The sequence below is a fragment of the Indicator indicator genome, chromosome 5 (assembly GCF_027791375.1).
Source record: "Indicator indicator isolate 239-I01 chromosome 5, UM_Iind_1.1, whole genome shotgun sequence".
Classification (NCBI taxonomy): Eukaryota; Metazoa; Chordata; class Aves; order Piciformes; family Indicatoridae; genus Indicator; species Indicator indicator.
Window position 1 is genome coordinate 14311441 of NC_072014.1, and position 12287 is coordinate 14323727.

A 12287-nucleotide genomic window follows, 5' to 3' on the forward strand; every position below is an offset into this window, starting at 1 on the left:
TCCCTGCTGATATAAAAGAGTGAAGCCAAATGGTAGCGTGGAACCACAGAAACACAACCACCCTACTTCTAGTTCTTTACTGCTTCATGCACATGCAGGCTATGTTGCTGGTCTACAGTTGTACAGCTCTTCTACACAAGCTCTCAGGGAGTAACATGTCACAATTTCTGTGCCATTTAATTCAGAGCACTTTATCTATTGGACGTCAGGAAGAAGTTCTCAACTATGAAGGTGGTGGAACACTAGAACAAGTTGCTCAGGGCAGTGGTGGAGGCCCCATCCCTGGAGGCATTTGAAGTCAGGTTTGGTGGACCTCTGTGTAACATGATTTAGTTGAGGATGTCCGTGCTTTCAGCAAGAAAGTGGGACTAGATGACCTCTAAAAGTCTCTTCCAATCCAATGCATTCTATAATTCTATTCTATGATAAATATTAACAAAAACAAATCCTGAGCTATAAAATCAAATTATAGCTGGAATCATCTCACTAGTCATATGCAGCTGCCTCTGCCTGCCAAAAGTGCAGCTAATGGTTCACAGTCATATTGCACCACCATCCAAAGCCAGCAAACAGACTGACTATCAAGCCACATTCAGGAGTTAACTTTTCCTATTTGCAGTTATGAGAACTATTTTTAAAATATTTCAGATATTGAATGTCATTCACTGTAAACCATGAAATTCTTCTAGTCATCTTTACATAAAACTACAATCTTTGGAAGCAGCTGTCCAGAAGAAAGGAGAGCCTCAGAACTTCAGAAACACAGACAACATGTTTTGTCTTTACATGTACCACATATGCGAGCATGCTATCTAGTATGTTGTATACCTTCATGACAAACTTAACTTGCCAAGTCACGGGAAGATTTTGTTCATAAAAATACCCAAACCAGTAAAACCAACAGACATATCACAGCTGAACTGAATTTTTCAGTAACTAGTGAGATGGATAACATATTTCAAAATAGCAGAGCAGTTAGTGTAAAACAGATCTCATAAGAGGTTACATTTGAGAAGCTGGGCAAATACTCTGTTCACTGCCCATGTCCTGACCAGACAGTGGTGTCTGCAACCAGGAAGAAATTGGTGCCTTCACAGAGAGCTGTTCTTTATCAGCTTTACTCAAATGCTCAAATGAAGATGTAGAATGATGATAGACAAATATATCAAAGTTGGGAACAGGCAGTAGCCCAGTACTTCATTTCCAAACTAAAGTTTTGCTAGCTTGAGTCATGTTAGAGGTCAGATTATGCTTTACTTTTTGTATGTTTGTTCAGTATTAAGTCTACCTTATGCTGAGAAGAATGTAAAGACTTTATGCAATGGATCTCATAGTCTGAGGACACAGCAAAAATCTGCTCTCCATAGATCTTATTGCACAAACAATGTCTGAAATGACAGTAAGAAATCTTCAAAGACACAGTTTGATATAAATTTAAAGGAACGGGAAAGAAGATGATGTCCTCTTCCTGCACTGTGTCCTCCCACAATCACATAACATTATTACAGAGCTGCAGAGTTGTATCTACCACTGAAATATTTAGCACTTGCAGAATGCAAAGGGCAATACAAAACCCAGTTCATGTGATCTAAACATATGAATAATATTCCTGTGGGAAAACAACTTCTAAATCCTTTGCATTGAGCCACAGCCCCAAATTTAGTGCTGATCTTTGAACAGCCTAGTAAATAGGCTAGAGTTAGCACATCAGTGTTGGTGAGTTAATCAGTTCTTTGGTTATAGATTTACAGTGTCTCCAAACTCAGGTAGGCATTGCATCATGATGGCTTACATTAAATATTGGTTTCTGTATCTCTTTAAAATATAAATATAGGGCTTTGTTTTGATTAGATTATTCCAGAACAGAGTTCCATTGACAATGGATCCATTTTGTAAATATGGAAGATGTGGAGTCCCGTACACTTTGCTGTACTTTTTCTGTAATATGTTGAAGCTACTTTCCTTTAAGGGCAGTAAATTATATTAAATCTACTGACTATGGTGCTCTGGATTACACCTTCCTGACTTGATCAGTTAGAGCTCCATCCTCTGTTCCAACAGAAAACCCCCACAAAGATGCAAAATTACACAGGCAAATTATTTAAAGAATGTTTTTGCCTATCACTAGGGAATGTTTATTTGCAGCCAAAGAAGGCTCCCAGTTGTTCTACCTGTATCTTTGTCTTTCCCTGAAAAATGCTACCATTCACAATAGATAGATTCCTTCTCAAAAGTACCCAGCCAGAATACAGTAGGCTGGAGGTAGAATTTGTTGGAAAAATGCCATCTGTATTTACTGAGCTCTATAAATGGAGATATCACCAATGTGATACTGTAGGTCAACTATTCCTTTCTTTAGTGTTCGCTTTTCAGCAGCTGAAATCACAAGGCACGAAGTCAATAGATATTTAAGTTATTTAAACAGCACAAAGGATAAAGGTCATGCCTCTGATGTGATTTATCTTCACAAGAACCCACCCAAATCTTGGAAACCACTGCTTTGGAGATAGGAAATTCTGGGGATTGTATAGATAAGAGGCTGGTATAGTCAAACTAGAGATAGTTTTTCCCAGAGTGTATTTAAATAGCTTAGAGCAAGGTTAAAAACAAACAAATCAACCAACCACCCACCCCCAAACCACCAAAACAACAAACAAAACCAAAACACAAAAAACCCCAAACGCCTCAAAGAACTATAAAACTCAAAAAACCCCACCAACATGATGCACCTAAGAAATTGCCCCCGAAGTTGCTGAGAGTTGCTCTCTCCCACACTGGCCAAGAGGCTGATAAGTTTGTCACAGTAAAGGAAGTCAGCAGTCAGGTCTTCCAGTCACTGCTGCCTAATGGCCCAGTACTGCTTTCAACCATGTTCTTGGGTTTACTTCTAAGATAAAAAGAATTCTTTTGTATGTAGTTTGTCACCAGCTAAAAACAAACAAAGAGAGAGACAGCTTGCCCCTTTGCAATCCCCAAATGCAGCTCAGTGAATCAGTGTAAAACCTGACCACGCCAAAACAGGTAACCCAGATTGCTATCTTCCTCCAACCCACTACACATTCCCCTGCTCCCTTTATGCCAGACCTGTCATTTGCCCAACTTCTCTATGAGTCCATCAGTTTGCTCACCATGCTGCAAACTATCCCAGGAGAAACTAAACAAACATACTAAATCCCACACAGATCCAAACCAAACCAAGAACATTAAAACAATAAAATCAATCTATCTTCTGACAAAACAGCAAACTTGATAACTTAGCCAAAGGTCAGTTGAACATGAGAACTGATGCCAGTGAGAGAAGGGAGATGGAAAATTCTGTGGCTCCCCCTGAACATCTTGGGAAACCAGTTTCTAAAGACACAGCAGAAATAAGCAAATCCAGCACCACCACTGCACAACTACATGCAAGCATGTCAGCAAATAACTTGGTTAAAAATAATTTCAAAAAAGAGTGAAATCTGACAAACCTAGAGAGGAGGCACACTATCTCCCTGACATTCTGTGCACATTACTACACACATGTGAAAAACAACTGCTCATATAACTTCAAAAAGTTTTAACCAGCCCTGTGTTCTGCTACAAAAAGTCTTGGGTTTTGTATCAAATTTACTTTATGAAACAGAACTCCATCTTGTGTAACAGACAAAAAATTCCACCTGAGGCTAGCTCTGTTCAGTAACCAGAGGAGAGGAAGAGAGCTAATTAAAACCATGTTCTCTAAAATCAGAAGTGGTTAGTTGCACATACCAGACGGAACATAGTATCTCACAGGTGACTGACCTCACTATAGAGCAGAGGAGGTAGAGGTAGTTACAACAAAACACAGTCTGAAGGAAAAAGTGATTTAAGAGCTACTAGAATCGCTGGTATGTGTGCTTAGGTGAAAAGAACAGCAGATGTGAAGCTGAAAGATACTAAGGGCATAGTCACACAATCCTGGCACAGATAAACCTGGTGATAAACCTGGGAGTTTTGCCTATTTTCTTTGAGATCAGCATCTCAGTGATTTATTAATTTCTCTTTACCAGTCAGTTCAGACTGGAAGGATTTCACATTAATCAACTACAGGCTTAAACCTGCAAAGGGCCATCTTGCAGACCACCTCACACCTAGCAAGAAGAAGCTGGAGGTACCTTTTTCAGAACATGCATGGGGACCATTACTGTTCAATTTTGACATTTTCCCCACATGGCCTGAATTTCTGTAGAATGCAGTAAGCAAAATTTTTGCTTCTGCAACAGTCAGAAAGCTCTCAAATCATTCACACGGGAATATTGGCATTGCTATTACTCCCAGACATTTCTTTCTTCACTTTCCAATGTTTTCTCTGTGTTATCCATCATTACCTTGTTTTTTTCATTTTCCTTTCATTAAAGATTATTATTCAAGGGAGGAACTGTAACACAGTCTGAGAATTCATTCAGCATGAATGGAGAGAGTCAGACATATGGTCTAGTGACTTGAGCCAGGCTGCTTGTAAGACCTAGCCTGACAATCTTCTTCTTGGTCTTCATGCAAGTCATTTAAGGTCAAATACTTTCCCCTTCGCACAGCCAAAGGTTCAGCAGGAGGTCAGAAGAAAGGGTTACCTCACTAACACGGATAATCCAACTTTTATTGTAGCTACACTGTCCTCATGTGAAGGGCAGACACTTCCTTTAGGATTATCCTCACCACAGTTAGAACACAGAAGATCGAGAGTTCAAATGTTTTGTGAGCACATCAATGCAAACTATGGCTTTACAAACACCACAGGCAGAGACAAGCTGTATACACTACATCAGCTGATCAACGCAAAATTTGGCTTGGATGAGAGCCTTCTCCCAGCATGACTGAAATAAAGAATATGTTTTTTTCCTGATCTGCTCTAGCTGAAAACTTGCATACGACCAGTTCCCAACAATAGCCAGTGCTGTCTGGTTCACCACAGTTATCCCATGAAGCTAACTGTGGTTGATATCCAGTCACCTTTCATCTCCTTCAGTGTCATGACATTGGGATTAAGGAGGAATTCCCACAGAATGGGGCTCTGCAATGGACAGTGTGTGTGGACTCCCAATGAAGGCCCCCATGAGCATCCCAGCCTTCCCATCAGCTTGCTAAATCTTCTCTGCACACACATATGGCAGTCAGAGCTGCAAAGCTTCCTTCATCCTGCTTTAGTTCTCCAGCAGGATAGAATGATTTTCACTTGTTTAACAACAGATTTGGGAAAAACAGAGTAATTCAATTTAGCATTAATGTGTTTGCATTTCCTTTTCTTTTTACCATGCAGACAAAGTAGATCCTTCTCAGTAAATGAGCTAGTTAAAAGTATGTGAAATTTAGTTGAATTCCTGTAGCACCATTTGTTGAAATTTCAACAAATTCAAGAGCCACAAAGTCAGGATTCCCTCTCTGGAAGCCTCAGATTATTGCAGGATAACCAGACTAAGTTAGACTTTGGCTCTATGCTGCATTCCTATGACATACCATGGATACCTGAAGCAGAATAGCAAAGTAACATCACTTCCATGAAACGTGCAAGATCCACAATCAGTTCCTATAGTTTGTATGCAAGCTGGTAGATTTTCAGAGTGATAAGGGTGAAGGAATTTTCTTAGTAAAGAGAACAGATGGAGTATGGATTCAATTGAATTAGCAAGACTTTTTTTCCATGTTGCCCCCCTCACCCTCCCACTCCAAACAGATAGTAGCTAAGAGTCATTGCTGCACTTTTCTTTCACTAAGAGAAAACTCAAACAACCCACCTTTCAAAGCTTCTCTAACAGGTTTCTTTGTCCAAATTTTCTTGACAAGTACTCTGAGCAAACTGAAAGTTGTTCAGGTACTTTACACGTTTGGTTCACAGCTTCAAAACATAGCAAACATAAGTACTGCCACAGAATCCCCAAACAAAACTACAGAGCAATACCTACATGCCCTCACCTTTATTCTCACCCAGATGCTACATCAGCTCTTTAATATATGCTAACAAAAGCATTTATTTGAGTTGATTTGAGCTTAAAGCTAGCCAAGTAAAGAGGGATGGTTAGTAAACCTCAGTCTAATTTAATTCACTGAAAAGCCATATAAACCTTTTGGTCAGGCTCAAGTACACAGTATTTTAGTGTCAGTTGTAAAATATTAGTGAAAAGAACTCTCAAAGCCGAGTTATACTTAAAGTCCCTGTTCTAAACCCCTGCAGAGCCACAGTCATATTGAAACCCAAAATACAAGGAATTTTGAAAACATACCATTTTCATCTTTCTAGAAAGGTAAAGAGAATCATAGTTGCCATCTTCATGGACAAAGGCAGCATCCTACTAAACATCACCCTTAGCACTAATTGAGAGGAGGAATCTTGGGTAGACGTTTAGAGGGCATTGGCTCTTTGGCATTCATTCACCACGCAAGCATTAAGCAGAATGTGATTTACTTTATTTTCAAAGCTGAATGAACTGCCATAGAGAAAGGCACCATTACTGTGTGCTAAAAATATCCAAACACAGGGGCAACACAGAGGAGGTGGTGCACTGTAAATTCATATTCCAACATATTACACACTAACTTTCCTGTACAGGCAAGCCCTTAGACTAATAGGCACCTGGGAGTCTTCAAGTCTGAGCACCCAATAAATAAAAAGGCAATTTTTTTTTTAAACTGGTGCTCTGGAATTAAGTTCTGATGTCCCTGCTCTGACAATGCTTCCATTGAAATAAAGTCTTGGTCTATCGTTAAATAACATTTCTTTTACAGCTGCAAGATTTCCAGGCTAGAGCGTAGTGATTTTATATCTAGCCAAATCACTAATCTCAGTCCATAGGGAATTGTGTAGGTATTTATTTTGACTTTATACAGGTACCTAGATATTGCTTGATTCAACACACTTGCACTGATGTTTAGTGAAGTAACTCCTCTTGTGTCTACCAATTCCCGACTTAGATAAAAAAAACAAACAAACCAATCCAGCAAAAATCAAAATTTGAATTTAATCTCATTTTAAAAACTGTTCCAGATTCAGATTTGTTTGGGACAAAGTTGAGGTCTACTAAGAGGTTTGGAAATCATCACAGTTTCCCAAGCTTTATAAGCATAAGGACTGTCAGAGCAGAAAATGGTGTTTGCTTGAAGACTCCACTGCATTGAGTTCATATAGCTCTGACTCTCAAGTTATTTTGAGTTGCTCCCCTCAACCACCACAGTGATCTCCTATACTGATAGACAAGGTTTGAGTAGAGTCCTGAACTCAGTGAATCACCACTAGAGATTATATTAACTCACTGCCAAGAGTTAACAACCAAATTTATCAGTTCCTTAGTCACAGTAACCAGCACTGTTTTGGATAACCTGGCTACTCATAAGCACGCACTACTAAGAATTCATTGTAATTCTGCAGAGCTGTGAGGAAGTGATTGCAGAGGTGAGCCCCAGGTTAGGAAAGCAGACCTGGCCAGCATTTGCTTGTTAGCTCTAGCTGTCAGAAGCTGCTCAGATTCTGACACAAGAACCTATTTCATTCCTTGAGGTACCCACCCAGCACATGAAAATAGTCTCTTACATCCATGCTATTCTAACTTCCTTCCTTCCTGCTACACTTTCTTCTGTTTAGAATGATGGGTCTAGGCAGTTCACTCACTTATAGTGGTGTTCATGGAAAGTTTGACAGCTTTATCTTCTTTCTCAGCTACTTACAATTGTGACTCTATTACTTTGAAGTCAACTTAGATTTGATTGGAATGAAATGCAGACATCAGTGACTCAGGCTTACTGTGTCACCTGCATTTGTTATCTTGTATCAGACAATTTAATCAATTATGCTTTTTTTGTCTAGGCACAAGAACAAGACAAAAATGCTGATCAGCATTTCACAGGGTTGTTTCTTCGCTGCTAGCAGGTCATTTAACATCTGATAGACCATATAAAAAGGTCTTCCCAGGGGCTTAGAGCATTTGGTTTGTTCTTTTATAGTGCAGAAGGTCATTAATGAGCAAGTGAAAGCAGCATGGAAATACCTAGACAAGTCTTGTTCAGTTAATAAGAAACTGTCATTCTGCTTCAGTACTTTCTCATTAAGCCTTGCAATGCTCAAGTCTAAGGAGACTGATGGTACAAATTTATTTTAATGCTCAATTTAGTTTCTCAAGACTTGAGTCAGAGAAAGTTTACCCCCCCCTTTTTTAGTGACTTTTTCAGTTCAGCAATTTCTGAGTAAAAACACTTTTTTTTTTTCAGATGCAACTCAAAAGCTAAAATTCAGATTTTTTTTTTTAATATCTAGATATACCTTGACTTACAGAAGACTAATCATCCCAAATAATTTTTTTCCTTGTACTCTTACAAAACAGTCTGTAAAACTAGTCACTGTGTCATCACACTTTGCATGTTTTCCTGAACTAGTCTCATGACAGCTTTGCTGTTGGGTTTAAGCCTCACTCAGAAATTAATTCCCCATTGATTAAACAGGAGGAAGGCACAAACCACTTTTAAGTGAGTCTTAAGTATCAAGGGTCTGTCAAGAAGCATTAACATTGAATCTGGAAAGCCACTTCTTGCTGAGAAGGACATTACGAGAAAAGCTTTATTAACTCTTTAGCTACTCTTCTATGCCCCACTTAATTTTGGAGCTTCTTACTAGTATCTCAACAGAGTTCACTTGCCTTTGTTCTTGCCAGGTATCTTTCTGCAGTTACCTGGTTTTTAGAGCTTTTGTTGCCAGATTCAAGCACTTTCTCTTAAGCAGCTTTTACTGCTGAGCTTGCTGTTCCAAGCAACTTAGTAGAAGCTCAGTATTACAGAGATCACAAGGAAATGCAACTCAGATGCTTAAATTTAGGCAGCAGTGACCTTCATGTCAAACTGAGGTTCTCATCAGCCTTGTCACACAATTAATGGAAGTGAAAATAAGGGGTAAACCATAACATCCTTGCTGGCCAGTTGTTGATGCTTGGTCACTGCAGGGTCGGTCTCCACACACCATCATCCCAAATCACACACAGAAAGCCATGCTGGCACTGAAGCAGCTTTTGGTAACTTAGGCCTAGCTTCAGGCATAGAAGTCCAAAGGAAGAAGAAAGGAACACAAGAGAGTAATGCAACAAAGGAATCTGATGAAGAAGTGCCACATGTTCCTTTTTGTACTTCACATGTACAAAACCTCCATGTGTGTATCAGGCCAAAACTGCGCAATAGCAGTTCTCTCCTGCTGTTTTTAACACTAAAGAAAACACTGCAGTGCATTAGTGAGGGAGTTTCATTCTCATCCCTTACTCTCCAGCATTTGTTAGCTAAACGTCTTAACTCTCCTGGCAATCCATTGCTCACACCAGGGAAGTTCCTAAAGCACACCTTTTCACACAGCATGGGTTTCATCTCCTAGTTGATTTCTCTTTTCTGAACTCCACACATACAGAATTTCTTGTTAGTAAGCCCATAACGACCGTACATCTCAGCTCTGAAAACTCCCTCTAGAGCTGTTTTCACAGAATTTATTTTTATGTTAGTTTCTTTTCCTTTTCTTCTCCTTATAACAACCTTCCAAAAAGTCCCTAGATCTTTCAAGGAAAAGTACTTACTGCAGTTCATACACTATTGTAAGGAGCTGAAGTTGCTGAAGGTAATCATTAAGGTCATGCAAAGGTGAAAAGCATTTAAAAGACTGAAAAAGAGGCAAGAAAGGTAAGATGCATCCCAAAGTAACAAAAACATTGCAGGATTCCAGTAATATAAACAAATGGTTTTCATTATATGCCAAACTAGTTTTGTGTGATACTTCAGAAACTCAGTGAGCTGAGATAACTTGAGAGAAGTCTCCCATGACTGTAATTCCACGAGTGTCTTTCCATTACCATTCACTGTTGCAGAAACAGTGCAAGACAACTACAGAATTTTTCCCTCCCAACTACACTTTCGCCAGCTGGGCTGTGGTAATTTTTTCAGTACTAGCGCTCTTGATATTATAGTGTAGCCACAAGAGAGGTGAAAATGAAAGACTTATAGGTAAGTCTATAGTATATAACACTCACTATCATAAAGTAAATTTAGGGCTGGTGCTGGAATCATGCCTAGCATTACTGCAATCTACTCGGCACCATGTGAAGACATAGTGGATATAAGACTACAGAAGCAGTAGAGCAGGCTGGTGAATCTGACAGTACATGCCAGTAAGTGCTTTATGTCAAACAAACAAATAAACAAAACAACAAAAAAACCCCACTCTTTCTTTAACTGCATTTTTCTGGTGAGGGAGAAGGGGGCAGAAAGGCAGCAGAAGTAACAGCCACTGAGAGCAGTAAGAGCTAAACGGCCAGAGCAGTAACCATGGATGCTTTAATTGTCTGATTCTTTCTGCAACTCGTCATCTCTGTGATATAAAACTATTTAAACTTACTACAATATGACTACATTGTTCCCCAACAACAGCACATAAACCCATTTCAGCTTTCCCAGTGGTTGTGGGTTTTACAAACAGCTGGGAATGTTGTGTTCCTCCTTGGGCTTGAATATCAGTTATGCAAATTAAGGCTGATGCACTCTCTCAGAAGGAAGCTCCTAACAGGATGATAGAAACTTCCCCACACTAAGCATTCACCGTTTTGAATGCTGCTGATGACTTGTAAATCTCAACAGCAAATGACAACTTCAGGAAGAACAGTTTGTGTGCTACAGTGAATTTGATCCCTAACGCATTTGACATAAGTTCTGAAACTCATAGCTACATAGTTAGTTGAAATTCACAACTCCCTCAGCCTTTTCCTGACCAGTATTTCATGGCACAAGAAATTGCCTCCATTCTATAAGCTCTTTTGTGAGAAGTTCTACACAGGTAAGTCATTAAAGGCTATATATTGCAGGAAACACAAAAAAAGCAGAAGCATGGATGGAAGCATTAGGTAACTTTGTCCAGGTATTTGGTGAGAGCGGAGGCTTTAGGAGGGGAAGATTTTTCTCTGCAAGAGCTCTTTTATCTGCTTAAAAATCTATGCGAACTCGTACAATAACACACTTCAGTGTTTTGCCTTGACAGCAAATTTTACCATGTATGTGGCTTTTCACACATCCTTGAAACAATGGCTCTCTCTGCTGGTGTCTTAACATCTTATATTACAGACAGTTCTGCAGAGAAAAGCACTGAATATCTACAGCAGAATGGTTTGCTTTTTTCAGAGAAAATCCTGCTTCTTCCTCACCAGGGTCATTCTTTTAGTAGGCATTTTCCAAGTAACGTCCTCAAATATACACTGGAAAGACAATCTTCTGCTGCTAAAGAATTGCTTAGTTCTACAGTTTAATCTCTTGCACTTTCAGCTCATTGTGTCTCCTGGAGCTTCATGAGGAAGAGAGAGATATCCCTTCACCTTTTTTAGTTATGAATTTACCCAACAGTTAAGGTGTGATAATTGACAGCACTACAGCATTGACTTAGCTTCAGTCCAGCTCATAGGTCACCAGTAAACTTTTTTTAAATTTAAAAACAATCTCTTTATGACTGCAGCCTTACACAAGGTTTCAGGAGACCTTTTACCTTATCATTTGAAGGCTCAATACATCTGAGCCTCAAACCTTCAATTCTAAAACAATATCTAAAAGCACCCAAAAATGTGGGGAAATTCCCTTCCTCCCTGTCACATTATTGTCTCTTTGGCTCCAGCAAGCCTTTAACTTGAAATCTAAATTTGGAGAGTTATTTTGTGGTGGTTTTTTGTTTGGTTGGTTTGTTGTTGTTGGGTTTTGGTTGATTGGTTGATTTTTAATAGTTTTTTTGGAGGGGTTTTGAGTATGTAACTACTAGTTCTTATTTAATCTTTATTAAGACAAACACTTTTTTTAATCACTCTGCATACTGAGAAAGAATACATTTCGTAGGACTATCAGAAATCTGCAACTCAAGCCAGAAAAGACTACAACATCGAGTTCCAAATTTCTCTTGGGGTGAGGGAATTAAGCATAATCACTCTCCACCACCAGCACTACCCCTCAATGTAAAATTTTAATTACAGCTATTCTCCCATGCTATTATTTGGCTACTTATTTATTGAGACCAGTGGCACGGAACCACAGCTGCAGCACAGATGTTCAACAAGAAAAACTATTGTGTGCAACTCTGAGCTGGGCCTAACCTGACCAATAGCTGATTTTCACTTTTACAGATCCAGATGAGCAAATGGACAGAAAACCCAAGTCTGGTATTACATAAATGGAAACCTGCTTTGAGTATGTAACAAACTTTACTAAGAAAATGTTTACATAGAAACAACAGGTATTTAAATGTTATCTTTCAGTTCCAAAACAAGACTCAAACTAAGTTT